The sequence below is a fragment of the Narcine bancroftii genome, chromosome 3, assembly GCF_036971445.1.
Source record: "Narcine bancroftii isolate sNarBan1 chromosome 3, sNarBan1.hap1, whole genome shotgun sequence".
NCBI classification, from domain to species: domain Eukaryota; kingdom Metazoa; phylum Chordata; class Chondrichthyes; order Torpediniformes; family Narcinidae; genus Narcine; species Narcine bancroftii.
This window is the reverse complement of record NC_091471.1, coordinates 375,047,937-375,075,760: the sequence shown is the minus strand read 5'-3', so window position 1 is coordinate 375,075,760 and position 27,824 is coordinate 375,047,937.

Below are 27,824 nucleotides of genomic sequence, written 5' to 3'. Positions count from 1 at the left end.
CGTGGAATGAGAGGCGCGGAATCAGAGGCAGGGAATCAGAGGCAGGGAATCAGAGGCAGGGAATCAGAGGCAGGGAATCAGAGGCAGGGAATCAGAGGCAGGGAATCTGAGGCGGGGAATCTGAGGCGGGGAATCTGAGGCGGGGAATCTGAGGTGGGGAATCTGAGGCGGGGAATCTGAGGCGGGGAATCTGAGGCGGGGAATCTGAGGCGGGGAATCTGAGGCGGGGAATCTGAGGCGGGGAATCTGAGGCGGGGAATCTGAGGAGGGGAATCTGAGGCGGGAAATCTGAGGCGGGGAATCTTAGGCAGGGAATCTGAGGCGGTGAATCTTAGGCAGGGAATCTGAGGCAGGGAATCAGAGCCGGGGAATCTGAGGCGGGGAATCAGAGGCGGGGAATCGGAGGTGGGGATACAGAGGCAGGGAATCAGAGGCGGGGAATCTGAGGCAGGGAATCAGAGGTGGGGAATCAGAGGCGGGGAATCAGAGTCGGGGAATCAGAGGCGGGGAATCAGAGGCGGGGAATAAGAGGCGGGGAATCAGAGTCGTGGAATCAGAGGCAAGGAATCTGAGGCGGGGAATCAGAGTCGTGGAATCAGAGGCAAGGAATCTGAGGCGGGGAATCTGAGGCAGGGAATCTGAGGCGGGGAATCTGAGGCAGGGAATCTGAGGCAGGGAATCAGAGCCGGGGAATCTGAGGCGGGGAATCAGAGGCGGGGAATCGGAGGCGGGGAAACAGAGGCAGGGAATCAGAGGCGGGGAATCAGAGGCGGGGAATCAGAGGCGGGGAATAAGAGGTGGGGAATCAGAGGCGGGGAATCAGAGGCAGGGAATCTGAGGCAGGGAATCAGAGGCGGGGAATCAGCGGGAGGAAAAGAGATGTGGGGATAGAGAGGCAGAGAAAGAGGCGCTGAAATAGAGGCAGGGAAAGAGAGGCGGGGAATGAAAGGTGGGGAATCAGAGGCGGGGAAACAGGCGGGTAAACAGTGGCAGGTAAACATAGGCGGATAAATAGAGGCGGGGAAATAGATGGGTGAAACATAGTGGTTGGAACTTGTGTGTTGAAAATGAGGTACACAGAACAGATCAAACAGAGTTGTTGAAATTGAGGGAGGGAAAGAGAGGCGCGGAAAGAGTGGAGGGGAAAAAGCGGAGGCGAAAGAGAGGCATACAGACAGAGGTGGGGAATCAGAGGCTGGGAATCAGAGGCGGGGAATCAGAGGCGGGCAATCAGTGGCAGGCAATCAGATGTGGGGAATCAGAGGTGGGGAATAAGAGGCCTGGAATCAGATGCGGGGAATCAGAGGCAGGGAATCTAAGGCAGGGAATCTGAGCCAGAGAATCAGAGCCAGGGAATCTGAGGCGGGGAATCAGAGGTGGGGAATCAGAGGCAGGGAATCAGAGGCAGGGAATTGATGAAGGGCATCAGATGAAGGGAATCTGAGGCAGGGAATCTGAGGCAGGGAATCAGAGGCAGGGAATCTGAGGCGGGGAATCAGAGGCGGGGAATCAGAGGCAGGCAATCAGAGGCAGGGAATCAGAGGCAGGCAATCAGAGGCAGGGAATCTGAGGCGGGGAATCTGAGGCAGGGAATCTGAGGCGGGGAATCTGAGGCGGGGAATCTCAGGCGGGGAATCTGAGGCGGGGAATCTCAGGCGGGGAATCTGAGGCAGGGAATCTGAGGCGGGGAATCTGAGGCGGGGAATCAGAGGCGGGGAATCAGAGGCGGGGAAACAGAGGCAGGGAATCAGAGGCGGGGAATCAGAGGCTGGGAATCAGAGGTGGGGAATAAGAGGCGGGGAATCAAAGGCAGTGAATCAGAGGCAGGGAATCTGAGGCAGGGAATCTGAGGCAGGGAATCTGAGGCAGGAATCAGAGGTGGGGAATCAGAGGCAGGGAATCAGAGGCGGGGAATCAGAGGCACGGAATCTGAGGCAGGGAATCTAATGCAGGGAATCAGAGCCGGGGAATCTGAGGGAGGGAATCAGACGCGGGGAATCAGAGGCGGGGAATCAGAGACGGGGAATAAGAGGCGGGGAATCAGAGGCAGGGAATCTGAGGCAGGGAATCTGAGGCAGGGAATCTGAGGCAGGGAATCAGAGGCGAGGAATCTGAGGCAGGGAATCTGAGGCAGGAATCAGAGGTGGGGAATCAGAGGCAGGGAATCAGAGGCGGGGAATCAGAGGCAGGTAATCTGAGGCAGGGAATCTAATGCAGGGAATCAGAGCCGGGGAATCTGAGGGAGGGAATCAGACGCGGGGAATCAGAGGCGGGGAATCGGAGAAGGGGAATAAGAGGCGGGGAATTAGAGGCAGGGAATCTGAGGCAGGGAATCTGAGGCAGGGAATCTGAGGCAGGGAATCAGAGGCGGGGAATCAGAGGCAGGGAATCAGAGGCAGGGAATCAGAGGCGGGGAATCAGAGGCATGGAATCAGAGGCGGGTTATCAGAGGGGGCAAATGACATGTGGGAAACTAGATGCAGAGAAAGAGGCACGGAAATAGAGGCAGGCAAATAGAGGCAGGGTATCAGAGGCAGGGAATCAGAGGCGGGGAATCAGAGATACGGAAAGAGAGGCGTGGAATCAGAGGCGCGGAATCAGAGGCAGGGAATCAGAGGCAGGGAATCAGAGGCAGGGAATCAGAGGCAGGGAATCAGAGGCAGGGAATCAGAGGCAGGGAATCAGAGGGAGGCAATCAGAGGCAGGGAAACTGAGGCGGGGAATCTGAGGCGGGGAATCTGAGGCGGGGAATCTGAGGCGGGGAATCTGAGGCGGGGAATCTGAGGCGGGGAATCTGAGGCGGGGAATCGGAGGCGGGGAATCTGAGGCGGGGAATCTGAGGCGGGGAATCTGAGGCGGGGAATCTGAGGCGGGGAATCTGAGGCGGGGAATCTGATGCGGGGAATTTGAGGCGGGCAATTTGAGGCGGGGAATCTGAGGTGGGGAATCTCAGGCGGGGAATCTGATGCAGGGAATCTGAGGCGGGGAATCTGAGGCGGGGAATCAGAGGCGGGGAATCAGAGGCGGGGAAACAGAGGCAGGGAATCAGAGGCGGGGAATCAGAGGCTGGGAATCAGAGGCGGGGAATAAGAAGTGGGGAATCAAAGGCAGGGAATCAGAGGCAGAGAATCTGAGGCAGGGAATCTGAGGCAGGGAATCTGAGGCAGGAATCAGAGGCGGGGAATCAGAGGCAGGGAATCAGAGGCGGGGAATCAGAGGCAGGGAATCTGAGGCAGGGAATCTAATGCAGGGAATCAGCCGGGGAATCTGAGGGAGGGAATCAGACGCGGGGAATCAGAGGCGGGGAATCAGAGGCGGGGAATAAGAGGCGGGGAATCAGAGGCGGGGAATCAGAGGCATGGAATCTGAGGCAGGGAATCTGAGGAAGGGAATCTGAGGCAGGGAATCAGACGCGGGGAATCAGAGGCAGGGAATCAGAGGCGGGGAATCAGAGGCGGGGAATCAGAGGCGGGGAATCAGAGGCATGGAATCAGAGGCGGGTTATCAGAGGGGGCAAATGAGATGTGGGAAACTAGATGCAGAGAAAGAGGCACAGAAATAGAGGCAGGCAAAGAGAGGCAGGGTATCAGAGGCAGGGAATTAGAGGCGGGGAATCAGAGATATGGAAAGAGAGGCGTGGAATCAGAGGCGCGGAATCAGAGGCAGGGAATCAGAGGCAGGGAATCAGAGGCAGGGAATCAGAGGCAGGGAATCAGAGGCAGGGAATCAGAGGCAGGGAATCAGAGGCAGGGAATCTGAGACGGGGAATCTGAGGCGGGGAATCTGAGGCGGGGAATCTGAGGCGGGGAATCTGAGGCGGGGAATCTGAGGCGGGGAATCTGAGGCGGGGAATCTGAGGCGGGGAATCTGAGGCGGGGAATCTGAGGCGGGGAATCTGAGGCGGGGAATCTGAGGAGGGGAATCTGAGGCGGGAAATATGAGGCGGGGAATCTGAGGCAGGGAATCTGAGGCGGGGAATCTTAGGCAGGGAATCTGAGGCAGGGAATCAGAGCCGGGGAATCTGAGGCGGGGAATCAGAGGCGGGGAATCAGAGGTGGGGAAACAGAGGCAGGGAATCAGAGGCGGGGAATCAGAGGTGGGGAATCAGAGGTGGGGAATAAGAGGCGGGGAATCAGAGTCGGGGAATCAGAGGCAGGGAATCTGAGGCAGGGAATCTGAGGCAGGGAATCTGAGGCAGGGAATCAGAGGTGGGGAATCAGAGGCAGGGAATCAGAGGCGGCGAATCAGAGGCGGGGAATCAGAGGCGGGGAATAAGAGGCGGGGAATCAGAGTCGGGGAATCAGAGGCAGGGAATCTGAGGCGGGGAATCTGAGGCAGGGAATCTCAGGCGGGGAATCTGAGGCAGGGAATCAGAGGCGGGGAATCAGAGGCAGGGAATCAGAGGCGGGGTATCAGAGGCGGGGAATCAGAGGCATGGAATCAGAGGCGGGTTATCAGAGGGGGCAAATTAGATGTGGGAAACTAGATGCAGAGAAAGAGGCACCGAAATAGAGGCAGGCAAAGAGAGGCAGGGTATCAGAGGCAGGGAATCAGAGGCGGGAAATCAGAGGCGGGGAATAAGAGGCGGGGCATCAGAGTCGGGGAATCAGAGGCAGGGAATCTGAGGCGGGGAATCTGAGGCAGGGAATCTGAGGCGGGGAATCTGAGGCAGGGAATCTGAGGCAGGGAATCAGAGGCGGGGAATCAGAGGCAGGGAATCAGAGGCGGGGAATCAGAGGCGGGGAATCAGAGGCATGGAATCAGAGGCGGGTTATCAGAGGTGGCAAATGAGATGTGGGAAACTAGATGCAGAGAAAGAGGCACCGAAATAGAGGCAGGCAAAGAGAGGCAGGGTATCAGAGGCAGGGAATTAGAGGCGGGGAATCAGAGATACGGAAAGAGAGGCGTGGAATCAGAGGCGCGGATTCAGAGGCAGGGAATCAGAGGCAGGGAATCAGAGGCAGGGAATCAGAGGCAGGGAATCAGAGGCAGGGAATCAGAGGCAGGGAATCAGAGGCAGGCAATCAGAGGCAGGGAAACTGAGGCGGGGAATCTGAGGCGGGGAATCTGAGGCGGGGAATCTGAGGCGGGGAATCTGAGGCGGGGAATCTGAGGTGGGGAATCTGAGGCGGGGAATCTGAGGCGGGGAATCTGAGGTGGGGAATCTGATGCGGGGAATCTGAGGAGGGGAATCTGAGGCAGGAAATCTGAGGCGGGGAATCTTAGGCAGGGAATCTGAGGCGGGGAATCTTAGGCAGGGAATCTGAGGCAGGGAATCAGAGCCGGGGAATCTGAGGCGGGGAATCAGAGGCGGGGAATCAGAGGTGGGGAAACAGAGGCAGGGAATCAGAGGCGGGGAATCAGAGGCGGGGAATCAGAGGTGGGGAATAAGAGGCGGGGAATCAGAGTCGGGGAATCAGAGGCAGGGAATCTGAGGCAGGGAATCTGAGGCAGGGAATCTGAGGCAGGGAATCAGAGGTGGGGAATCAGAGGCAGGGAATCAGAGGCGGGGAATCAGAGGCGGGGAATCAGAGGCGGGGAATAAGAGGCGGGGAATCAGAGTCGTGGAATAAGAGGCAGGGAATCTGAGGCGGGGAATCTGAGGCAGGGAATCTGAGGCGGGGAATCTGAGGCAGGGAATCTGAGGCAGGGAATCAGAGCCGGGGAATCAGAGGCGGGGAATCGGAGGCGGGGAAACAGAGGCAGGGAATCAGAGGCGGGGAATCAGAGGCGGGGAATCAGAGGTGGGGAATAAGAGGCGGGGAATCAGAGGCGGTGAATCAGAGGCAGGGAATCTGAGGCAGGGAATCAGAGGCGGGGAATCAGCGGGAGGAAAAGAGATGTGGGGATAGAGAGGCAGAGAAAGAGGCGCTGAAATAGAGGCAGGGAAAGAGAGGCGGGGAATGAAAGGTGGGGAATCAGAGGCGGGGAAACAGGCGGGTAAACAGTGGCAGGTAAACATAGGTGGATAAATAGAAGTGGGGAAAGAGGCGGGCAAAACATAGTCGTTGGAACTTGTGTGTTTAAAATGAGGTACACAAAACAGATCAAAGAGTGTTGTTGAAATTGAGGGAGGGAAAGACAGGCACGGAAAGAGTGGAGGGGAAAGAGTGGAGGCGAAAGAGAGGTGTAGAGACAGATGTGGGGAATCAGAGGCGGGTAAACATAGGCGGATAAATAGAGGCGGGGAAATAGATGGGTGAAACATAGTGGTTGGAACTTGTGTGTTGAAAATGAGGTACACAGAACAGATCAAACAGAGTTGTTGAAATTGAGGGAGGGAAAGAGAGGCGCGGAAAGAGTGGAGGGGAAAAAGCGGAGGCGAAAGAGAGGCATACAGACAGAGGTGGGGAATCAGAGGCGGGGAATCAGAGGCAGGGAATCTGAGGCAGGGAATCAGAGGCGGGGAATCAGCGGGAGGAAAAGAGATGTGGGGATAGAGAGGCAGAGAAAGAGGCGCTGAAATAGAGGCAGGGAAAGAGAGGCGGGGAATGAAAGGTGGGGAATCAGAGGCGGGGAAACAGGCGGGTAAACAGTGGCAGGTAAACATAGGCGGATAAATAGAGGCGGGGAAATAGATGGGTGAAACATAGTGGTTGGAACTTGTGTGTTGAAAATGAGGTACACAGAACAGATCAAACAGAGTTGTTGAAATTGAGGGAGGGAAAGAGAGGCGCCGAAAGAGTGGAGGGGAAAAAGCGGAGGCGAAAGAGAGGCATACAGACAGAGGTGGGGAATCAGAGGCTGGGAATCAGAGGCGGGGAATCAGAGGCGGGCAATCAGTGGCAGGCAATCAGAGGCGGGGAATCAGAGGTGGGGAATAAGAGGCCTGGAATCAGATGCGGGGAATCAGAGGCAGGGAATCTAAGGCAGGGAATCTGAGCCAGAGAATCAGAGCCAGGGAATCTGAGGCGGGGAATCAGAGGTGGGGAATCAGAGGCAGGGAATCAGAGGCAGGGAATTGATGAAGGGCATCAGATGAAGGGAATCTGAGGCAGGGAATCTGAGGCAGGGAATCTGAGGCAGGGAATCTGAGGCGGGGAATCAGAGGCGGGGAATCAGAGGCAGGCAATCAGAGGCAGGGAATCAGAGGCAGGCAATCAGAGGCAGGGAATCTGAGGCGGGGAATCTGAGGCAGGGAATCTGAGGCGGGGAATCTGAGGCGGGGAATCTCAGGCGGGGAATCTGAGGCGGGGAATCTCAGGCGGGGAATCTGAGGCAGGGAATCTGAGGCGGGGAATCTGAGGCGGGGAATCAGAGGCGGGGAATCAGAGGCGGGGAAACAGAGGCAGGGAATCAGAGGCGGGGAATCAGAGGCTGGGAATCAGAGGTGGGGAATAAGAGGCGGGGAATCAAAGGCAGTGAATCAGAGGCAGGGAATCTGAGGCAGGGAATCTGAGGCAGGGAATCTGAGGCAGGAATCAGAGGTGGGGAATCAGAGGCAGGGAATCAGAGGCGGGGAATCAGAGGCACGGAATCTGAGGCAGGGAATCAGAGCCGGGGAATCTGAGGGAGGGAATCAGACGCGGGGAATCAGAGGCGGGGAATCAGAGACGGGGAATAAGAGGCGGGGAATCAGAGGCAGGGAATCTGAGGCAGGGAATCTGAGGCAGGGAATCTGAGGCAGGGAATCAGAGGCGGGGAATCTGAGGCAGGGAATCTGAGGCAGGAATCAGAGGTGGGGAATCAGAGGCAGGGAATCAGAGGCGGGGAATCAGAGGCAGGTAATCTGAGGAAGGGAATCTAATGCAGGGAATCAGAGCCGGGGAATCTGAGGGAGGGAATCAGACGCGGGGAATCAGAGGCGGGGAATCGGAGAAGGGGAATAAGAGGCGGGGAATTAGAGGCAGGGAATCTGAGGCAGGGAATCTGAGGCAGGGAATCTGAGGCAGGGAATCAGAGGTGGGGAATCAGAGGCAGGGAATCAGAGGCAGGGAATCAGAGGCGGGGAATCAGAGGCATGGAATCAGAGGCGGGTTATCAGAGGGGGCAAATGACATGTGGGAAACTAGATGCAGAGAAAGAGGCACGGAAATAGAGGCAGGCAAATAGAGGCAGGGTATCAGAGGCAGGGAATCAGAGGCGGGGAATCAGAGATACGGAAAGAGAGGCGTGGAATCAGAGGCGCGGAATCAGAGGCAGGGAATCAGAGGCAGGGAATCAGAGGCAGGGAATCAGAGGCAGGGAATCAGAGGCAGGGAATCAGAGGCAGGGAATCAGAGGGAGGCAATCAGAGGCAGGGAAACTGAGGCGGGGAATCTGAGGCGGGGAATCTGAGGCGGGGAATCTGAGGCGGGGAATCTGAGGCGGGGAATCTGAGGCGGGGAATCTGAGGCGGGGAATCGGAGGCGGGGAATCTGAGGCGGGAAATCTGAGGCGGGGAATCTGAGGCGGGGAATCTGAGGCGGGGAATCTGAGGCGGGGAATCTGATGCGGGGAATTTGAGGCGGGGAATCTGAGGCGGGGAATCTGAGGTGGGGAATCTCAGGCGGGGAATCTGATGCAGGGAATCTGAGGCGGGGAATCTGAGGCGGGGAATCAGAGGCGGGGAATCAGAGGCGGGGAAACAGAGGCAGGGAATCAGATGCGGGGAATCAGAGGCTGGGAATCAGAGGCGGGGAATAAGAGGTGGGGAATCAAAGGCAGGGAATCAGAGGCAGAGAATCTGAGGCAGGGAATCTGAGGCAGGGAATCTGAGGCAGGAATCAGAGGCGGGGAATCAGAGGCAGGGAATCAGAGGCGGGGAATCAGAGGCAGGGAATCTGAGGCAGGGAATCTAATGCAGGGAATCAGAGCCGGGGAATCTGAGGGAGGGAATCAGACGCGGGGAATCAGAGGCGGGGAATCAGAGGCGGGGAATAAGAGGCGGGGAATCAGAGGCGGGGAATCAGAGGCAGGGAATCTGAGGCAGGGAATCTGAGGAACGGAATCTGAGGCAGGGAATCAGACGCGGGGAATCAGAGGCAGGGAATCAGAGGCGGGGAATCAGAGGCGGGGAATCAGAGGCATGGAATCAGAGGCGGGTTATCAGAGGGGGCAAATGAGATGTGGGAAACTAGATGCAGAGAAAGAGGCACCGAAATAGAGGCAGGCAAAGAGAGGCAGGGTATCAGAGGCAGGGAATTAGAGGCGGGGAATCAGAGATACGGAAAGAGAGGCGTGGAATCAGAGGCGCGGAATCAGAGGCAGGGAATCAGAGGCAGGGAATCAGAGGCAGGGAATCAGAGGCAGGGAATCAGAGGCAGGGAATCAGAGGCAGGGAATCAGAGGCAGGGAATCTGAGACGGGGAATCTGAGGCGGGGAATCTGAGGCGGGGAATCTGAGGCGTGGAATCTGAGGCGGGGAATCTGAGGCGGGGAATCTGAGGCGGGGAATCTGAGGCGGGGAATCTGAGGCGGGGAATCTGAGGCGGGGAATCTGAGGCGGGGAATCTGAGGAGGGGAATCTGAGGCGGGAAATATGAGGCGGGGAATCTGAGGCAGGGAATCTGAGGCGGGGAATCTTAGGCAGGGAATCTGAGGCAGGGAATCAGAGCCGGGGAATCTGAGGCGGGGAATCAGAGGCGGGGAATCAGAGGTGGGGAAACAGAGGCAGGGAATCAGAGGCGGGGAATCAGAGGTGGGGAATCAGAGGTGGGGAATAAGAGCGGGGAATCAGAGTCGGGGAATCAGAGGCAGGGAATCTGAGGCAGGGAATCTGAGGCAGGGAATCTGAGGCAGGGAATCAGAGGTGGGGAATCAGAGGCAGGGAATCAGAGGCGGCGAATCAGAGGCGGGGAATCAGAGGCGGGGAATAAGAGGCGGGGAATCAGAGTCGGGGAATCAGAGGCAGCGAATCTGAGGAGGGGAATCTGAGGCAGGGAATCTGAGGCGGGGAATCTGAGGCAGGGAATCTGAGGCGGGGAATCTGAGGCAGGGAATCTGAGGCAGGGAATCAGAGGCGGGGAATCAGAGGCAGGGAATCAGAGGCGGGGAATCAGAGGCGGGGAATCAGAGGCATGGAATCAGAGGCGGGTTATCAGAGGGGGCAAATGAGATGTGGGAAACTAGATGCAGAGAAAGAGGCACCGAAATAGAGGCAGGCAAAGGGAGGCAGGGTATCAGAGGCAGGGAATTAGAGGCGGGGAATCAGAGGCAGGGAATCAGAGGCAGGGAATCAGAGGCAGGGAATCTGAGACGGGGAATCTGAGGCGGGGAATCTGAGGCGGGGAATCTGAGGCGGGGAATCTGAGGCGGGGAATCTGAGGCGGGGAATCTGAGGCGGGGAATCTGAGGCGGGGAATCTGAGGCGGGGAATCTGAGGCGGGGAATCTGAGGCGGGGAATCTGAGGAGGGGAATCTGAGGCGGGAAATATGAGGCGGGGAATCTGAGGCAGGGAATCTGAGGCGGGGAATCTTAGGCAGGGAATCTGAGGCAGGGAATCAGAGCCGGGGAATCTGAGGCGGGGAATCAGAGGCGGGGAATCAGAGGTGGGGAAACAGAGGCAGGGAATCAGAGGCAGGGAATCAGAGGTGGGGAATCAGAGGTGGGGAATAAGAGCGGGGAATCAGAGTCGGGGAATCAGAGGCAGGGAATCTGAGGCAGGGAATCTGAGGCAGGGAATCTGAGGCAGGGAATCAGAGGTGGGGAATCAGAGGCAGGGAATCAGAGGCGGCGAATCAGAGGCGGGGAATCAGAGGCGGGGAATAAGAGGCGGGGAATCAGAGTCGGGGAATCAGAGGCAGGGAATCTGAGGCGGGGAATCTGAGGCAGGGAATCTGAGGCGGGGAATCTGAGGCAGGGAATCAGAGGCGGGGAATCAGAGGCAGGGAATCAGAGGCGTGGTATCAGAGGCGGGGAATCAGAGGCATGGAATCAGAGGCGGGTTATCAGAGGGGGCAAATTAGATGTGGGAAACTAGATGCAGAGAAAGAGGCACCGAAATAGAGGCAGGCAAAGAGAGGCAGGGTATCAGAGGCAGGGAATCAGAGGCGGGAAATCAGAGGCGGGGAATAAGAGGCGGGGCATCCGAGTCGGGGAATCAGAGGCAGGGAATCTGAGGCGGGGAATCTGAGGCAGGGAATCTGAGGCGGGGAATCTGAGGCAGGGAATCTGAGGCAGGGAATCAGAGGCGGGGAATCAGAGGCAGGGAATCAGAGGCGGGGAATCAGAGGCGGGGAATCAGAGGCATGGAATCAGAGGCGGGTTATCAGAGGGGGCAAATGAGATGTGGGAAACTAGATGCAGAGAAAGAGGCACCGAAATAGAGGCAGGCAAAGAGAGGCAGGGTATCAGAGGCAGGGAATTAGAGGCGGGGAATCAGAGATACGGAAAGAGAGGCGTGGAATCAGAGGCGCGGAATCAGAGGCAGGGAATCAGAGGCAGGGAATCAGAGGCAGGGAATCAGAGGCAGGGAATCAGAGGCAGGTAATCAGAGGCAGGGAATCAGAGGCAGGCAATCAGAGGCAGGGAAACTGAGGCGGGGAATCTGAGGCGGGGAATCTGAGGCGGGGAATCTGAGGCGGGGAATCTGAGGCGGGGAATCTGAGGTGGGGAATCTGAGGCGGGGAATCTGAGGCGGGGAATCTGAGGCGGGGAATCTGATGCGGGGAATCTGAGGAGGGGAATCTGAGGCAGGAAATCTGAGGCGGGGAATCTTAGGCAGGGAATCTGAGGCGGGGAATCTTAGGCAGGGAATCTGAGGCAGGGAATCAGAGCCGGGGAATCTGAGGCGGGGAATCAGAGGCGGGGAATCAGAGGTGGGGAAACAGAGGCAGGGAATCAGAGGCGGGGAATCAGAGGCGGGGAATCAGAGGTGGGGAATAAGAGGCGGGGAATCAGAGTCGGGGAATCAGAGGCAGGGAATCTGAGGCAGGGAATCTGAGGCAGGGAATCTGAGGCAGGGAATCAGAGGTGGGGAATCAGAGGCAGGGAATCAGAGGCGGGGAATCAGAGGCGGGGAATCAGAGGCGGGGAATAAGAGGCGGGGAATCAGAGTCGTGGAATAAGAGGCAGGGAATCTGAGGCGGGGAATCTGAGGCAGGGAATCTGAGGCGGGGAATCTGAGGCAGGGAATCTGAGGCAGGGAATCAGAGCCGGGGAATCTGAGGCGGGGAATCAGAGGCGGGGAATCGGAGGCGGGGAAACAGAGGCAGGGAATCAGAGGCGGGGAATCAGAGGCGGGGAATCAGAGGTGGGGAATAAGAGGCGGGGAATCAGAGGCGGTGAATGAGAGGCAGGGAATCTGAGGCAGGGAATCAGAGGCGGGGAATCAGCGGGAGGAAAAGAGATGTGGGGATAGAGAGGCAGAGAAAGAGGCGCTGAAATAGAGGCAGGGAAAGAGAGGCGGGGAATGAAAGGTGGGGAATCAGAGGCGGGGAAACAGGCGGGTAAACAGTGGCAGGTAAACATAGGTGGATAAATAGAAGTGGGGAAAGAGGCGGGCAAAACATAGTGGTTGGAACTTGTGTGTTTAAAATGAGGTACACAAAACAGATCAAAGAGTGTTGTTGAAATTGAGGGAGGGAAAGACAGGCACGGAAAGAGTGGAGGGGAAAGAGTGGAGGCGAAAGAGAGGTGTAGAGACAGATGTGGGGAATCAGAGGCGGGTAAACATAGGCGGATAAATAGAGGCGGGGAAATAGATGGGTGAAACATAGTGGTTGGAACTTGTGTGTTGAAAATGAGGTACACAGAACAGATCAAACAGAGTTGTTGAAATTGAGGGAGGGAAAGAGAGGCGCGGAAAGAGTGGAGGGGAAAAAGCGGAGGCGAAAGAGAGGCATACAGACAGAGGTGGGGAATCAGAGGCGGGGAATCAGAGGCGGGCAATCAGAGGCGGGCAATCAGTGGCAGGCAATCAGAGGCGGGGAATCAGAGGTGGGGAATAAGAGGCCTGGAATCAGATGCGGGGAATTAGAGGCAGGGAATCTAAGGCAGGGAATCTGAGCCAGAGAATCAGAGCCAGGGAATCTGAGGCGGGGAATCAGAGGTGGGGAATCAGAGGCAGGGAATCAGAGGCAGGGAATTGATGAAGGGCATCAGATGAAGGGAATCTGAGGCAGGGAATCTGAGGCAGGGAATCAGAGGCAGGGAATCAGAGGCAGGCAATCAGAGGCAGGGAATCTGAGGCAGGGAATCTGAGGCGGGGAATCTGAGGCGGGGAATCTGAGGCGGGGAATCTGAGGCGGGGAATCTGATGCGGGGAATTTGAGGCGGGGAATCTGAGGCTGGGAATCTGAGGTGGGGAATCTCAGGCGGGGAATCTGATGCAGGGAATCTGAGGCGGGGAATCTGAGGCGGGGAATCAGAGGCGGTGAATCAGAGGCGGGGAAACAGAGGCAGGGAATCAGAGGCGGGGAATCAGAGGCTGGGAATCAGAGGCGGGGTATAAGAGGTGGGGAATCAAAGGCAGGGAATCAGAGGCAGAGAATCTGAGGCAGGGAATCTGAGGCAGGGAATCTGAGGCAGGAATCAGAGGCGGGGATTCAGAGGCAGGGAATCAGAGGCGGGGAATCAGAGATACGGAAAGAGAGGCGTGGAATCAGAGGCGCGGAATCAGAGGCAGGGAATCAGAGGCAGGGAATCAGAGGCAGGGAATCAGAGGCAGGGAATCAGAGGCAGGGAATCAGAGGCAGGGAATCAGAGGCAGGGAATCTGAGACGGGGAATCTGAGGCGGGGAATCTGAGGCGGGGAATCTGAGGCGTGGAATCTGAGGCGGGGAATCTGAGGCGGGGAATCTGAGGCGGGGAATCTGAGGCGGGGAATCTGAGGCGGGGAATCTGAGGCGGGGAATCTGAGGCGGGGAATCAGAGTCGGGGAATCAGAGGCAGGGAATCTGAGGCGGGGAATCTGAGGCAGGGAATCTGAGGCGGGGAATCTGAGGCAGGGAATCTGAGGCAGGGAATCAGAGGCGGGGAATCAGAGGCAGGGAATCAGAGGCGGGGAATCAGAGGCGGGGAATCAGAGGCATGGAATCAGAGGCGGGTTATCAGAGGGGGCAAATGAGATGTGGGAAACTAGATGCAGAGAAAGAGGCACCGAAATAGAGGCAGGCAAAGAGAGGCAGGGTATCAGAGGCAGGGAATTAGAGGCGGGGAATCAGAGGCAGGGAATCAGAGGCAGGGAATCAGAGGCAGGGAATCTGAGACGGGGAATCTGAGGCGGGGAATCTGAGGCGGGGAATCTGAGGCGGGGAATCTGAGGCGGGGAATCTGAGGCGGGGAATCTGAGGCGGGGAATCTGAGGCGGGGAATCTGAGGCGGGGAATCTGAGGCGGGGAATCTGAGGCCGGGAATCTGAGGAGGGGAATCTGAGGCGGGAAATATGAGGCGGGGAATCTGAGGCAGGGAATCTGAGGCGGGGAATCTTAGGCAGGGAATCTGAGGCAGGGAATCAGAGCCGGGGAATCTGAGGCGGGGAATCAGAGGCGGGGAATCAGAGGTGGGGAAACAGAGGCAGGGAATCAGAGGCAGGGAATCAGAGGTGGGGAATCAGAGGTGGGGAATAAGAGCGGGGAATCAGAGTCGGGGAATCAGAGGCAGGGAATCTGAGGCAGGGAATCTGAGGCAGGGAATCTGAGGCAGGGAATCAGAGGTGGGGAATCAGAGGCAGGGAATCAGAGGCGGCGAATCAGAGGCGGGGAATCAGAGGCGGGGAATAAGAGGCGGGGAATCAGAGTCGGGGAATCAGAGGCAGGGAATCTGAGGCGGGGAATCTGAGGCAGGGAATCTGAGGCGGGGAATCTGAGGCAGGGAATCAGAGGCGGGGAATCAGAGGCAGGGAATCAGAGGCGGGGTATCAGAGGCGGGGAATCAGAGGCATGGAATCAGAGGCGGGTTATCAGAGGGGGCAAATTAGATGTGGGAAACTAGATGCAGAGAAAGAGGCACCGAAATAGAGGCAGGCAAAGAGAGGCAGGGTATCAGAGGCAGGGAATCAGAGGCGGGAAATCAGAGGCGGGGAATAAGAGGCGGGGCATCAGAGTCGGGGAATCAGAGGCAGGGAATCTGAGGCGGGGAATCTGAGGCAGGGAATCTGAGGCGGGGAATCTGAGGCAGGGAATCTGAGGCAGGGAATCAGAGGCGGGGAATCAGAGGCAGGGAATCAGAGGCGGGGAATCAGAGGCGGGGAATCAGAGGCATGGAATCAGAGGCGGGTTATCAGAGGGGGCAAATGAGATGTGGGAAACTAGATGCAGAGAAAGAGGCACCGAAATAGAGGCAGGCAAAGAGAGGCAGGGTATCAGAGGCAGGGAATTAGAGGCGGGGAATCAGAGATACGGAAAGAGAGGCGTGGAATCAGAGGCGCGGAATCAGAGGCAGGGAATCAGAGGCAGGGAATCAGAGGCAGGGAATCAGAGGCAGGGAATCAGAGGCAGGGAATCAGAGGCAGGCAATCAGAGGCAGGGAAACTGAGGCGGGGAATCTGAGGCGGGGAATCTGAGGCGGGGAATCTGAGGCGGGGAATCTGAGGCGGGGAATCTGAGGTGGGGAATCTGAGGCGGGGAATCTGAGGCGGGGAATCTGAGGCGGGGAATCTGATGCGGGGAATCTGAGGAGGGGAATCTGAGGCAGGAAATCTGAGGCGGGGAATCTTAGGCAGGGAATCTGAGGCGGGGAATCTTAGGCAGGGAATCTGAGGCAGGGAATCAGAGCCGGGGAATCTGAGGCGGGGAATCAGAGGCGGGGAATCAGAGGTGGGGAAACAGAGGCAGGGAATCAGAGGCGGGGAATCAGAGGCGGGGAATCAGAGGTGGGGAATAAGAGGCGGGGAATCAGAGTCGGGGAATCAGAGGCAGGGAATCTGAGGCAGGGAATCTGAGGCAGGGAATCTGAGGCAGGGAATCAGAGGTGGGGAATCAGAGGCAGGGAATCAGAGGCGGGGAATCAGAGGCGGGGAATCAGAGGCGGGGAATAAGAGGCGGGGAATCAGAGTCGTGGAATAAGAGGCAGGGAATCTGAGGCGGGGAATCTGAGGCAGGGAATCTGAGGCGGGGAATCTGAGGCAGGGAATCTGAGGCAGGGAATCAGAGCCGGGGAATCTGAGGCGGGGAATCAGAGGCGGGGAATCGGAGGCGGGGAAACAGAGGCAGGGAATCAGAGGCGGGGAATCAGAGGCGGGGAATCAGAGGTGGGGAATAAGAGGCGGGGAATCAGAGGCGGTGAATGAGAGGCAGGGAATCTGAGGCAGGGAATCAGAGGCGGGGAATCAGCGGGAGGAAAAGAGATGTGGGGATAGAGAGGCAGAGAAAGAGGCGCTGAAATAGAGGCAGGGAAAGAGAGGCGGGGAATGAAAGGTGGGGAATCAGAGGCGGGGAAACAGGCGGGTAAACAGTGGCAGGTAAACATAGGTGGATAAATAGAAGTGGGGAAAGAGGCGGGCAAAACATAGTGGTTGGAACTTGTGTGTTTAAAATGAGGTACACAAAACAGATCAAAGAGTGTTGTTGAAATTGAGGGAGGGAAAGACAGGCACGGAAAGAGTGGAGGGGAAAGAGTGGAGGCGAAAGAGAGGTGTAGAGACAGATGTGGGGAATCAGAGGCGGGTAAACATAGGCGGATAAATAGAGGCGGGGAAATAGATGGGTGAAACATAGTGGTTGGAACTTGTGTGTTGAAAATGAGGTACACAGAACAGATCAAACAGAGTTGTTGAAATTGAGGGAGGGAAAGAGAGGCGCGGAAAGAGTGGAGGGGAAAAAGCGGAGGCGAAAGAGAGGCATACAGACAGAGGTGGGGAATCAGAGGCGGGGAATCAGAGGCGGGCAATCAGAGGCGGGCAATCAGTGGCAGGCAATCAGAGGCGGGGAATCAGAGGTGGGGAATAAGAGGCCTGGAATCAGATGCGGGGAATTAGAGGCAGGGAATCTAAGGCAGGGAATCTGAGCCAGAGAATCAGAGCCAGGGAATCTGAGGCGGGGAATCAGAGGTGGGGAATCAGAGGCAGGGAATCAGAGGCAGGGAATTGATGAAGGGCATCAGATGAAGGGAATCTGAGGCAGGGAATCTGAGGCAGGGAATCTGAGTCAGGGAATCTGAGGCAGGGAATCTGAGGCGGGGAATCTGAGGCGGTAAATCTGAGTCGGGGAATCTGATGCAGGGAATCTGAGGCGGGGAATCAGAGGCAGGGAATCAGAGGCAGGGAATCAGAGGCAGGCAATCAGAGGCAGGGAATCTGAGGCGGGGAATCTGAGGCGGGGAATCTGAGGCGGGGAATCTGAGGCGGGGAATCTGAGGCGGGGAATCTGATGCGGGGAATTTGAGGCGGGGAATCTGAGGCTGGGAATCTGAGGTGGGGAATCTCAGGCGGGGAATCTGATGCAGGGAATCTGAGGCAGGGAATCAGAGGCGGGGAATCAGAGGCTGGGAATCAGAGGCGGGGTATAAGAGGTGGGGAATCAAAGGCAGGGAATCAGAGGCAGAGAATCTGAGGCAGGGAATCTGAGGCAGGGAATCTGAGGCAGGAATCAGAGGCGGGGATTCAGAGGCAGGGAATCAGAGGCGGGGAATCAGAGATACGGAAAGAGAGGCGTGGAATCAGAGGCGCGGAATCAGAGGCAGGGAATCAGAGGCAGGGAATCAGAGGCAGGGAATCAGAGGCAGGGAATCAGAGGCAGGGAATCAGAGGCAGGGAATCAGAGGCAGGGAATCTGAGACGGGGAATCTGAGGCGGGGAATCTGAGGCGGGGAATCTGAGGCGTGGAATCTGAGGCGGGGAATCTGAGGCGGGGAATCTGAGGCGGGGAATCTGAGGCGGGGAATCTGAGGCGGGGAATCTGAGGCGGGGAATCTGAGGCGGGGAATCTGAGGAGGGGAATCTGAGGCGGGAAATATGAGGCGGGGAATCTGAGGCAGGGAATCTGAGGCGGGGAATCTTAGGCAGGGAATCTGAGGCAGGGAATCAGAGCCGGGGAATCTGAGGCGGGGAATCAGAGGCGGGGAATCAGAGGTGGGGAAACAGAGGCAGGGAATCAGAGGCGGGGAATCAGAGGTGGGGAATCAGAGGTGGGGAATAAGAGCGGGGAATCAGAGTCGGGGAATCAGAGGCAGGGAATCTGAGGCAGGGAATCTGAGGCAGGGAATCTGAGGCAGGGAATCAGAGGTGGGGAATCAGAGGCAGGGAATCAGAGGCGGCGAATCAGAGGCGGGGAATCAGAGGCGGGGAATAAGAGGCGGGGAATCAGAGTCGGGGAATCAGAGGCAGCGAATCTGAGGAGGGGAATCTGAGGCAGGGAATCTGAGGCGGGGAATCTGAGGCAGGGAATCAGAGGCGGGGAATCAGAGGCAGGGAATCAGAGGCGGGGTATCAGAGGCGGGGAATCAGAGGCATGGAATCAGAGGCGGGTTATCAGAGGGGGCAAATTAGATGTGGGAAACTAGATGCAGAGAAAGAGGCACCGAAATAGAGGCAGGCAAAGAGAGGCAGGGTATCAGAGGCAGGGAATCAGAGGCGGGAAATCAGAGGCGGGGAATAAGAGGCGGGGCATCAGAGTCGGGGAATCAGAGGCAGGGAATCTGAGGCGGGGAATCTGAGGCAGGGAATCTGAGGCGGGGAATCTGAGGCAGGGAATCTGAGGCAGGGAATCAGAGGCGGGGAATCAGAGGCAGGGAATCAGAGGCGGGGAATCAGACGCGGGGAATCAGAGGCATGGAATCAGAGGCGGGTTATCAGAGGGGGCAAATGAGATGTGGGAAACTAGATGCAGAGAAAGAGGCACCGAAATAGAGGCAGGCAAAGAGAGGCAGGGTATCAGAGGCAGGGAATTAGAGGCGGGGAATCAGAGGCAGGGAATCAGAGGCAGGGAATCAGAGGCAGGGAATCTGAGACGGGGAATCTGAGGCGGGGAATCTGAGGCGGGGAATCTGAGGCGGGGAATCTGAGGCGGGGAATCTGAGGCGGGGAATCTGAGGCGGGGAATCTGAGGCGGGGAATCTGAGGCGGGGAATCTGAGGCGGGGAATCTGAGGCGGGGAATCTGAGGAGGGGAATCTGAGGCGGGAAATATGAGGCGGGGAATCTGAGGCAGGGAATCTGAGGCGGGGAATCTTAGGCAGGGAATCTGAGGCAGGGAATCAGAGCCGGGGAATCTGAGGCGGGGAATCAGAGGCGGGGAATCAGAGGTGGGGAAACAGAGGCAGGGAATCAGAGGCAGGGAATCAGAGGTGGGGAATCAGAGGTGGGGAATAAGAGCGGGGAATCAGAGTCGGGGAATCAGAGGCAGGGAATCTGAGGCAGGGAATCTGAGGCAGGGAATCTGAGGCAGGGAATCAGAGGTGGGGAATCAGAGGCAGGGAATCAGAGGCGGCGAATCAGAGGCGGGGAATCAGAGGCGGGGAATAAGAGGCGGGGAATCAGAGTCGGGGAATCAGAGGCAGGGAATCTGAGGCGGGGAATCTGAGGCAGGGAATCTGAGGCGGGGAATCTGAGGCAGGGAATCAGAGGCGGGGAATCAGAGGCAGGGAATCAGAGGCGGGGTATCAGAGGCGGGGAATCAGAGGCATGGAATCAGAGGCGGGTTATCAGAGGGGGCAAATTAGATGTGGGAAACTAGATGCAGAGAAAGAGGCACCGAAATAGAGGCAGGCAAAGAGAGGCAGGGTATCAGAGGCAGGGAATCAGAGGCGGGAAATCAGAGGCGGGGAATAAGAGGCGGGGCATCAGAGTCGGGGAATCAGAGGCAGGGAATCTGAGGCGGGGAATCTGAGGCAGGGAATCTGAGGCGGGGAATCTGAGGCAGGGAATCTGAGGCAGGGAATCAGAGGCGGGGAATCAGAGGCAGGGAATCAGAGGCGGGGAATCAGAGGCGGGGAATCAGAGGCATGGAATCAGAGGCGGGTTATCAGAGGGGGCAAATGAGATGTGGGAAACTAGATGCAGAGAAAGAGGCACCGAAATAGAGGCAGGCAAAGAGAGGCAGGGTATCAGAGGCAGGGAATTAGAGGCGGGGAATCAGAGATACGGAAAGAGAGGCGTGGAATCAGAGGCGCGGAATCAGAGGCAGGGAATCAGAGGCAGGGAATCAGAGGCAGGGAATCAGAGGCAGGGAATCAGAGGCAGGGAATCAGAGGCAGGGAATCAGAGGCAGGCAATCAGAGGCAGGGAAACTGAGGCGGGGAATCTGAGGCGGGGAATCTGAGGCGGGGAATCTGAGGCGGGGAATCTGAGGCGGGGAATCTGAGGTGGGGAATCTGAGGCGGGGAATCTGAGGCGGGGAATCTGAGGCGGGGAATCTGATGCGGGGAATCTGAGGAGGGGAATCTGAGGCAGGAAATCTGAGGCGGGGAATCTTAGGCAGGGAATCTGAGGCGGGGAATCTTAGGCAGGGAATCTGAGGCAGGGAATCAGAGCCGGGGAATCTGAGGCGGGGAATCAGAGGCGGGGAATCAGAGGTGGGGAAACAGAGGCAGGGAATCAGAGGCGGGGAATCAGAGGCGGGGAATCAGAGGTGGGGAATAAGAGGCGGGGAATCAGAGTCGGGGAATCAGAGGCAGGGAATCTGAGGCAGGGAATCTGAGGCAGGGAATCTGAGGCAGGGAATCAGAGGTGGGGAATCAGAGGCAGGGAATCAGAGGCGGGGAATCAGAGGTGGGGAATCAGAGGCGGGGAATAAGAGGCGGGGAATCAGAGTCGTGGAATAAGAGGCAGGGAATCTGAGGCGGGGAATCTGAGGCAGGGAATCTGAGGCGGGGAATCTGAGGCAGGGAATCTGAGGCAGGGAATCAGAGCCGGGGAATCTGAGGCGGGGAATCAGAGGCGGGGAATCGGAGGCGGGGAAACAGAGGCAGGGAATCAGAGGCGGGGAATCAGAGGCGGGGAATCAGAGGTGGGGAATAAGAGGCGGGGAATCAGAGGCGGTGAATGAGAGGCAGGGAATCTGAGGCGGGGAATCAGCGGGAGGAAAAGAGATGTGGGGATAGAGAGGCAGAGAAAGAGGCGCTGAAATAGAGGCAGGGAAAGAGAGGCGGGGAATGAAAGGTGGGGAATCAGAGGCGGGGAAACAGGCGGGTAAACAGTGGCAGGTAAACATAGGTGGATAAATAGAAGTGGGGAAAGAGGCGGGCAAAACATAGTGGTTGGAACTTGTGTGTTTAAAATGAGGTACACAAAACAGATCAAAGAGTGTTGTTGAAATTGAGGGAGGGAAAGACAGGCACGGAAAGAGTGGAGGGGAAAGAGTGGAGGCGAAAGAGAGGTGTAGAGACAGATGTGGGGAATCAGAGGCGGGTAAACATAGGTGGATAAATAGAGGCGGGGAAATAGATGGGTGAAACATAGTGGTTGGAACTTGTGTGTTGAAAATGAGGTACACAGAACAGATCAAACAGAGTTGTTGAAATTGAGGGAGGGAAAGAGAGGCGCGGAAAGAGTGGAGGGGAAAAAGCGGAGGCGAAAGAGAGGCATACAGACAGAGGTGGGGAATCAGAGGCGGGGAATCAGAGGCGGGCAATCAGAGGCGGGCAATCAGTGGCAGGCAATCAGAGGCGGGGAATCAGAGGTGGGGAAGAAGAGGCCTGGAATCAGATGCGGGGAATTAGAGGCAGGGAATCTAAGGCAGGGAATCTGAGCCAGAGAATCAGAGCCAGGGAATCTGAGGCGGGGAATCAGAGGTGGGGAATCAGAGGCAGGGAATCAGAGGCAGGGAATTGATGAAGGGCATCAGATGAAGGGAATCTGAGGCAGGGAATCTGAGGCAGGGAATCTGAGTCAGGGAATCTGAGGCAGGGAATCTGAGGCGGGGAATCTGAGGCGGTAAATCTGAGTCGGGGAATCAGAGGCAGGGAATCTGAGTCAGGGAATCTGAGGCAGGGAATCAGAGGCAGGGAATCAGAGGCAGGGAATCAGAGGCAGGCAATCAGAGGCAGGGAATCTGAGGCGGGGAATCTGAGGCGGGGAATCTGAGGCGGGGAATCTGAGGCGGGGAATCTGAGGCGGGGAATCTGATGCGGGGAATTTGAGGCGGGGAATCTGAGGCTGGGAATCTGAGGTGGGGAATCTCAGGCGGGGAATCTGATGCAGGGAATCTGAGGCGGGGAATCTGAGGCGGGGAATCAGAGGCGGTGAATCAGAGGCGGGGAAACAGAGGCAGGGAATCAGAGGCGGGGAATCAGAGGCTGGGAATCAGAGGCGGGGAATAAGAGGTGGGGAATCAAAGGCAGGGAATCAGAGGCAGAGAATCTGAGGCAGGGAATCTGAGGCAGGGAATCTGAGGCAGGAATCAGAGGCGGGGATTCAGAGGCAGGGAATCAGAGGCGGGGAATCAGAGGCAGGGAATCTGAGGCAGGGAATCTAATGCAGGGAATCAGAGCCGGGGAATCTGAGGGAGGGAATCAGACGCGGGGAATCTGAGGTGGGGAATCAGAGGCGGGGAATAAGAGGCGGGGAATCAGAGGCGGGGAATCAGAGGCAGGGAATCTGAGGCAGGGAATCTGAGGAAGGGAATCTGAGGCAGGGAAACAGACGCGGGGAATCAGAGGCAGGGAATCAGAGGCGGGGAATCAGAGGCGGGGAATCAGAGGCATGGAATCAGAGGCGGGTTATCAGAGGGGGCAAATGAAATGTGGGAAACTAGATGCAGAGAAAGAGGCACCGAAATAGAGGCAGGCAAAGAGAGGCAGGGTATCAGAGGCAGGGAATTAGAGGCGGGGAATCAGAGATACGGAAAGAGAGGCGTGGAATCAGAGGCGCGGAATCAGAGGCAGGGAATCAGAGGCAGGGAATCAGAGGCAGGGAATCAGAGGCAGGGAATCTGAGGCAGGGAATCAGAGGCAGGGAATCAGAGGCAGGGAATCTGAGAAGGGGAATCTGAGGCGGGGAATCTGAGGCGGGGAATCTGAGGCGGGGAATCTGAGGCGGGGAATCTGAGGCGGGGAATCTGAGGCGGGGAATCTGAGGCGGGGAATCTGAGGCGGGGAATCTGAGGCGGGGAATCTGAGGCGGGGAATCTGAGGAGGGGAATCTGAGGCGGGAAATCTGAGGCGGGGAATCTGAGGCAGGGAATCTGAGGCGGGGAATCTTAGGCAGGGAATCTGAGGCAGGGAATCAGAGCCGGGGAATCTGAGGCGGGGAATCAGAGGCGGGGAATCAGAGGTGGGGAAACAGAGGCAGGGAATCAGAGGCGGGGAATCAGAGGCGGGGAATCAGAGGTGGGGAATAAGAGGCGGGGAATCAGAGTCGGGGAATCAGAGGCAGGGAATCTGAGGCAGGGAATCTGAGGCAGGGAATCTGAGGCAGGGAATCAGAGGTGGGGAATAAGAGGCAGGGAATCGGAGGCGGCGAATCAGAGGCGGGGAATCAGAGGCGGGGAATAAGAGGCGGGGAATCAGAGTCGGGGAATCAGAGGCAGGGAATCTGAGGCGGGGAATCTGAGGCAGGGAATCTGAGGCGGGGAATCTGAGGCAGGGAATCAGAGGCGGGGAATCAGAGGCAGGGAATCAGAGGCGGGGTATCAGAGGCGGGGATTCAGAGGCATGGAATCAGAGGTGTGTTATCAGAGGGGGCAAATTAGATGTGGGAAACTAGATGTAGAGAAAGAGGCACCGAAATAGTGGCAGGCAAAGAGAGGCAGGGTATCAGAGGCAGGGAATCAGAGGCGGGGAATCAGAGGCGGGGAATAAGAGGCGGGGAATCAGAGTCGGGGAATCAGAGGCAGGGAATCTGAGGCGGGGAATCTGAGGCAGGGAATCTGAGGCGGGGAATCTGAGGCAGGGAATCTGAGGCAGGGAATCAGAGGCGGGGAATCAGAGGCAGGGAATCAGAGGCGGGGAATCAGAGGCGGGGAATCAGAGGCATGGAATCAGAGGCGGGTTATCAGAGGGGGCAAATGAGATGTGGGAAACTAGATGCAGAGAAAGAGGCACCGAAATAGAGGCAGGCAAAGAGAGGTAGGGTATCAGAGGCAGGGAATTAGAGGCGGGGAATCAGAGATACGGAAAGAGAGGCGTGGAATCAGAGGCGCGGAATCAGAGGCAGGGAATCAGAGGCAGGGAATCAGAGGCAGGGAATCAGAGGCAGGGAATCAGAGGCAGGGAATAAGAGGCAGGGAATCAGAGGCAGGGAATCTGAGGCGGGGATTCTGAGGCGGGGAATCTGAGGCGGGGAATCTGAGGCGGGGAATCTGAGGCGGGGAATCTGAGGCGGGGAATCTGAGGTGGGGAATCTGAGGCGGGGAATCTGAGGCGGGGAATCTGAGGCGGGGAATCTGAGGCGGGGAATCTGAGGAGGGGAATCTGAGGCGGGAAATCTGATGCGGGGAATCTTAGGCAGGGAATCTGAGGCGGGGAATCTTAGGCAGGGAATCTGAGGCAGGGAATCAGAGCCGGGGAATCTGAGGCGGGGAATCAGAGGCGGGGAATCAGAGGTGGGGAAACAGAGGCAGGGAATCAGAGGCGGGGATTCAGATGCGGGGAATCAGAGGCGGGGAATAAGAGGCGGGGAATCAGAGTCGTGGAATAAGAGGCAGGGAATCTGAGGCGGGGAATCTGAGGCAGGGAATCTGAGGCGGGGAATCTGAGGCAGGGAATCTGAGGCAGGGAATCAGAGGCGGGGAATCAGCGGGAGGATAAGAGATGTGGGGATAGAGAGGCAGAGAAAGAGGCGCTGAAATAGAGGCAGGGAATCAGAGGCAGGGAATCAGAGGCAGGGAATCTGAGACGGGGAATCTGAGGCGGGGAATCTGAGGCGGGGAATCTGAGGCGGCGAATCTGAGGCGGGGAATCTGAGGCGGGGAATCTGAGGCGGGGAATCTGAGGCGGGGAATCTGAGGCGGGGAATCTGAGGCGGGGAATCTGAGGAGGGGAATCTGAGGCGGGAAATCTGAGGCGGGGAATCTGAGGCAGGGAATCTGAGGCGGGGAATCTTAGGCAGGGAATCTGAGGCAGGGAATCAGAGCCGGGGAATCTGAGGCGGGGAATCAGAGGCGGGGAATCAGAGGTGGGGAAACAGAGGCAGGGAATCAGAGGCGGGGAATCAGAGGCGGGGAATCAGAGGTGGGGAATAAGAGGTGGGGAATCAGAGTCGGGGAATCAGAGGCAGGGAATCTGAGGCAGGGAATCTGAGGCAGGGAATCTGAGGCAGGGAATCAGAGGTGGGGAAACAGAGGCAGGGAATCGGAGGCGGCGAATCAGAGGCGGGGAATCAGAGGCAGGGAATAAGAGGCGGGGAATCAGAGTCGGGGAATCAGAGGCAGGGAATCTGAGGCGGGGAATCTGAGGCAGGGAATCTGAGGCGGGGAATCTGAGGCAGGGAATCAGAGGCGGGGAATCAGAGGCAGGGAATCAGAGGCGGGGTATCAGAGGCGGGGATTCAGAGGCATGGAATCAGAGGCGGGTTATCAGAGGGGGCAAATTAGATGTGGGAAACTAGATGCAGAGAAAGAGGCACCGAAATAGAGGCAGGCAAAGAGAGGCAGGGTATCAGAGGCAGGGAATCAGAGGCGGGGAATCAGAGGCGGGGAATAAGAGGCGGGGAATCAGAGTCGGGGAATCAGAGGCAGGGAATCTGAGGCGGGGAATCTGAGGCAGGGAATCTGAGGCGGGGAATCTGAGGCAGGGAATCAGAGGCAGGGAATCAGAGGCGGGGAATAAGAGGCGGGGAATCAGAGTCGGGGAATCAGAGGCAGGGAATCTGAGGCGGGGAATCTGAGGCAGGGAATCTGAGGCGGGGAATCTGAGGCAGGGAATCTGAGTCAGGGAATCAGAGGCGGGGAATCAGAGGCAGGGAATCAGAGGCGGGGAATCAGAGGCAGGGAATCAGAGGCATGAAATCAGAGGCGGGTTATCAGAGGGGGCAAATGAGATGTGGGAAACTAGATGCAGAGAAAGAGGCACCGAAATAGAGGCAGGCAAAGAGAGGCAGGGTATCAGAGGCAGGGAATTAGAGGCGGGGAAACAGAGATACGGAAAGAGAGGCGTGGAATCAGAGGCGCGGAATCAGAGGCAGGGAATCAGAGGCAGGGAATCAGAGGCAGGGAATCAGAGGCAGGGAATCAGAGGCAGGGAATCAGAGGCAGGGAATCTGAGGCGGGGATTCTGAGGCGGGGAATCTGAGGCGGGGAATCTGAGGCGGGGAATCTGAGGCGGGGAATCTGAGGCGGGGAATCTGAGGTGGGGAATCTGAGGCGGGGAATCTGAGGCGGGGAATCTGAGGCGGGGAATCTGAGGCGGGGAATCTGAGGAGGGGAATCTGAGGCGGGAAATCTGAGGCGGGGAATCTTAGGCAGGGAATCTGAGGCGGGGAATCTTAGGCAGGGAATCTGAGGCAGGGAATCAGAGCCGGGGAATCTGAGGCGGGGAATCAGAGGCGGGGAATCAGAGGTGGGGAAACAGAGGCAGGGAATCAGAGGCGGGGATTCAGAGGCGGGGAATCAGAGGCGGGGAATAAGAGGCGGGGAATCAGAGTCGTGGAATAAGAGGCAGGGAATCTGAGGCGGGGAATCTGAGGCAGGGAATCTGAGGCGGGGAATCTGAGGCAGGGAATCTGAGGCAGGGAATCAGAGCCGGGGAATCTGAGGCGGGGAATCAGAGGCGGGGAATCAGCGGGAGGAAAAGAGATGTGGGGATAGAGAGGCAGAGAAAGAGGCGCTGAAATAGAGGCAGGGAATCAGAGGCAGGGATTCAGAGGCAGGGAATCTGAGACGGGGAATCTGAGGCGGGGAATCTGAGGCGGGGAATCTGAGGCGGGGAATCTGAGGCGGGGAATCTGAGGCGGGGAATCTGAGGCGGGGAATCTGAGGCGGGGAATCTGAGGCGGGGAATCTGAGGTGGGGAATCTGAAGAGGGGAATCTGAGGCGGGAAATCTGAGGCGGGGAATCTGAGGCAGGGAATCTGAGGCGGGGAATCTTAGGCAGGGAATCTGAGGCAGGGAATCAGAGCCGGGGAATCTGAGGCGGGGAATCAGAGGCGGGGAATCAGAGGTGGGGAAACAGAGGCAGGGAATCAGAGGCGGGGAATCAGAGGCGGGGAATCAGAGGTGGGGAATAAGAGGCGGGGAATCAGAGTCGGGGAATCAGAGGCAGGGAATCTGAGGCAGGGAATCTGAGGCAGGGAATCTGAGGCAGGGAATCAGAGGTGGGGAAACAGAGGCAGGGAATCGGAGGCGGCGAATCAGAGGCGGGGAATCAGAGGCGGGGAATAAGAGGCGGGGAATCAGAGTCGGGGAATCAGAGGCAGGGAATCTGAGGCGGGGAATCTGAGGCAGGGAATCTGAGGCGGGGAATCTGAGGCAGGGAATCAGAGGCGGGGAATCAGAGGCAGGGAATCAGAGGCGGGGTATCAGAGGCGGGGATTCAGAGGCAAGGAATCAGAGGCGGGTTATCAGAGGGGGCAAATTAGATGTGGGAAACTAGATGCAGAGAAAGAGGCACCGAAATAGAGGCAGGCAAAGAGAGGCAGGGTATCAGAGGCAGGGAATCAGAGGCGGGGAATCAGAGGCGGGGAATAAGAGGCGGGGAATCAGAGTCGGGGAATCAGAGGCAGGGAATCTGAGGCGGGGAATCTGAGGCAGGGAATCTGAGGCGGGGAATCTGAGGCAGGGAATCTGAGGCAGGGAATCAGAGGCGGGGAATCAGAGGCAGGGAATCAGAGGCGGGGAATCAGAGGCGGGGAATCAGAGGCATGGAATCAGAGGCGGGTTATCAGAGGGGGCAAATGAGATGTGGGAAACTAGATGCAGAGAAAGAGGCACCGAAATAGAGGCAGGCAAAGAGAGGCAGGGTATCAGAGGCAGGGAATTAGAGGCGGGGAATCAGAGATACGGAAAGAGAGGCGTGGAATCAGAGGCGCGGAATCAGAGGCACGGAATCAGAGGCAGGGAATCAGAGGCAGGGAATCAGAGGCAGGAAATCAG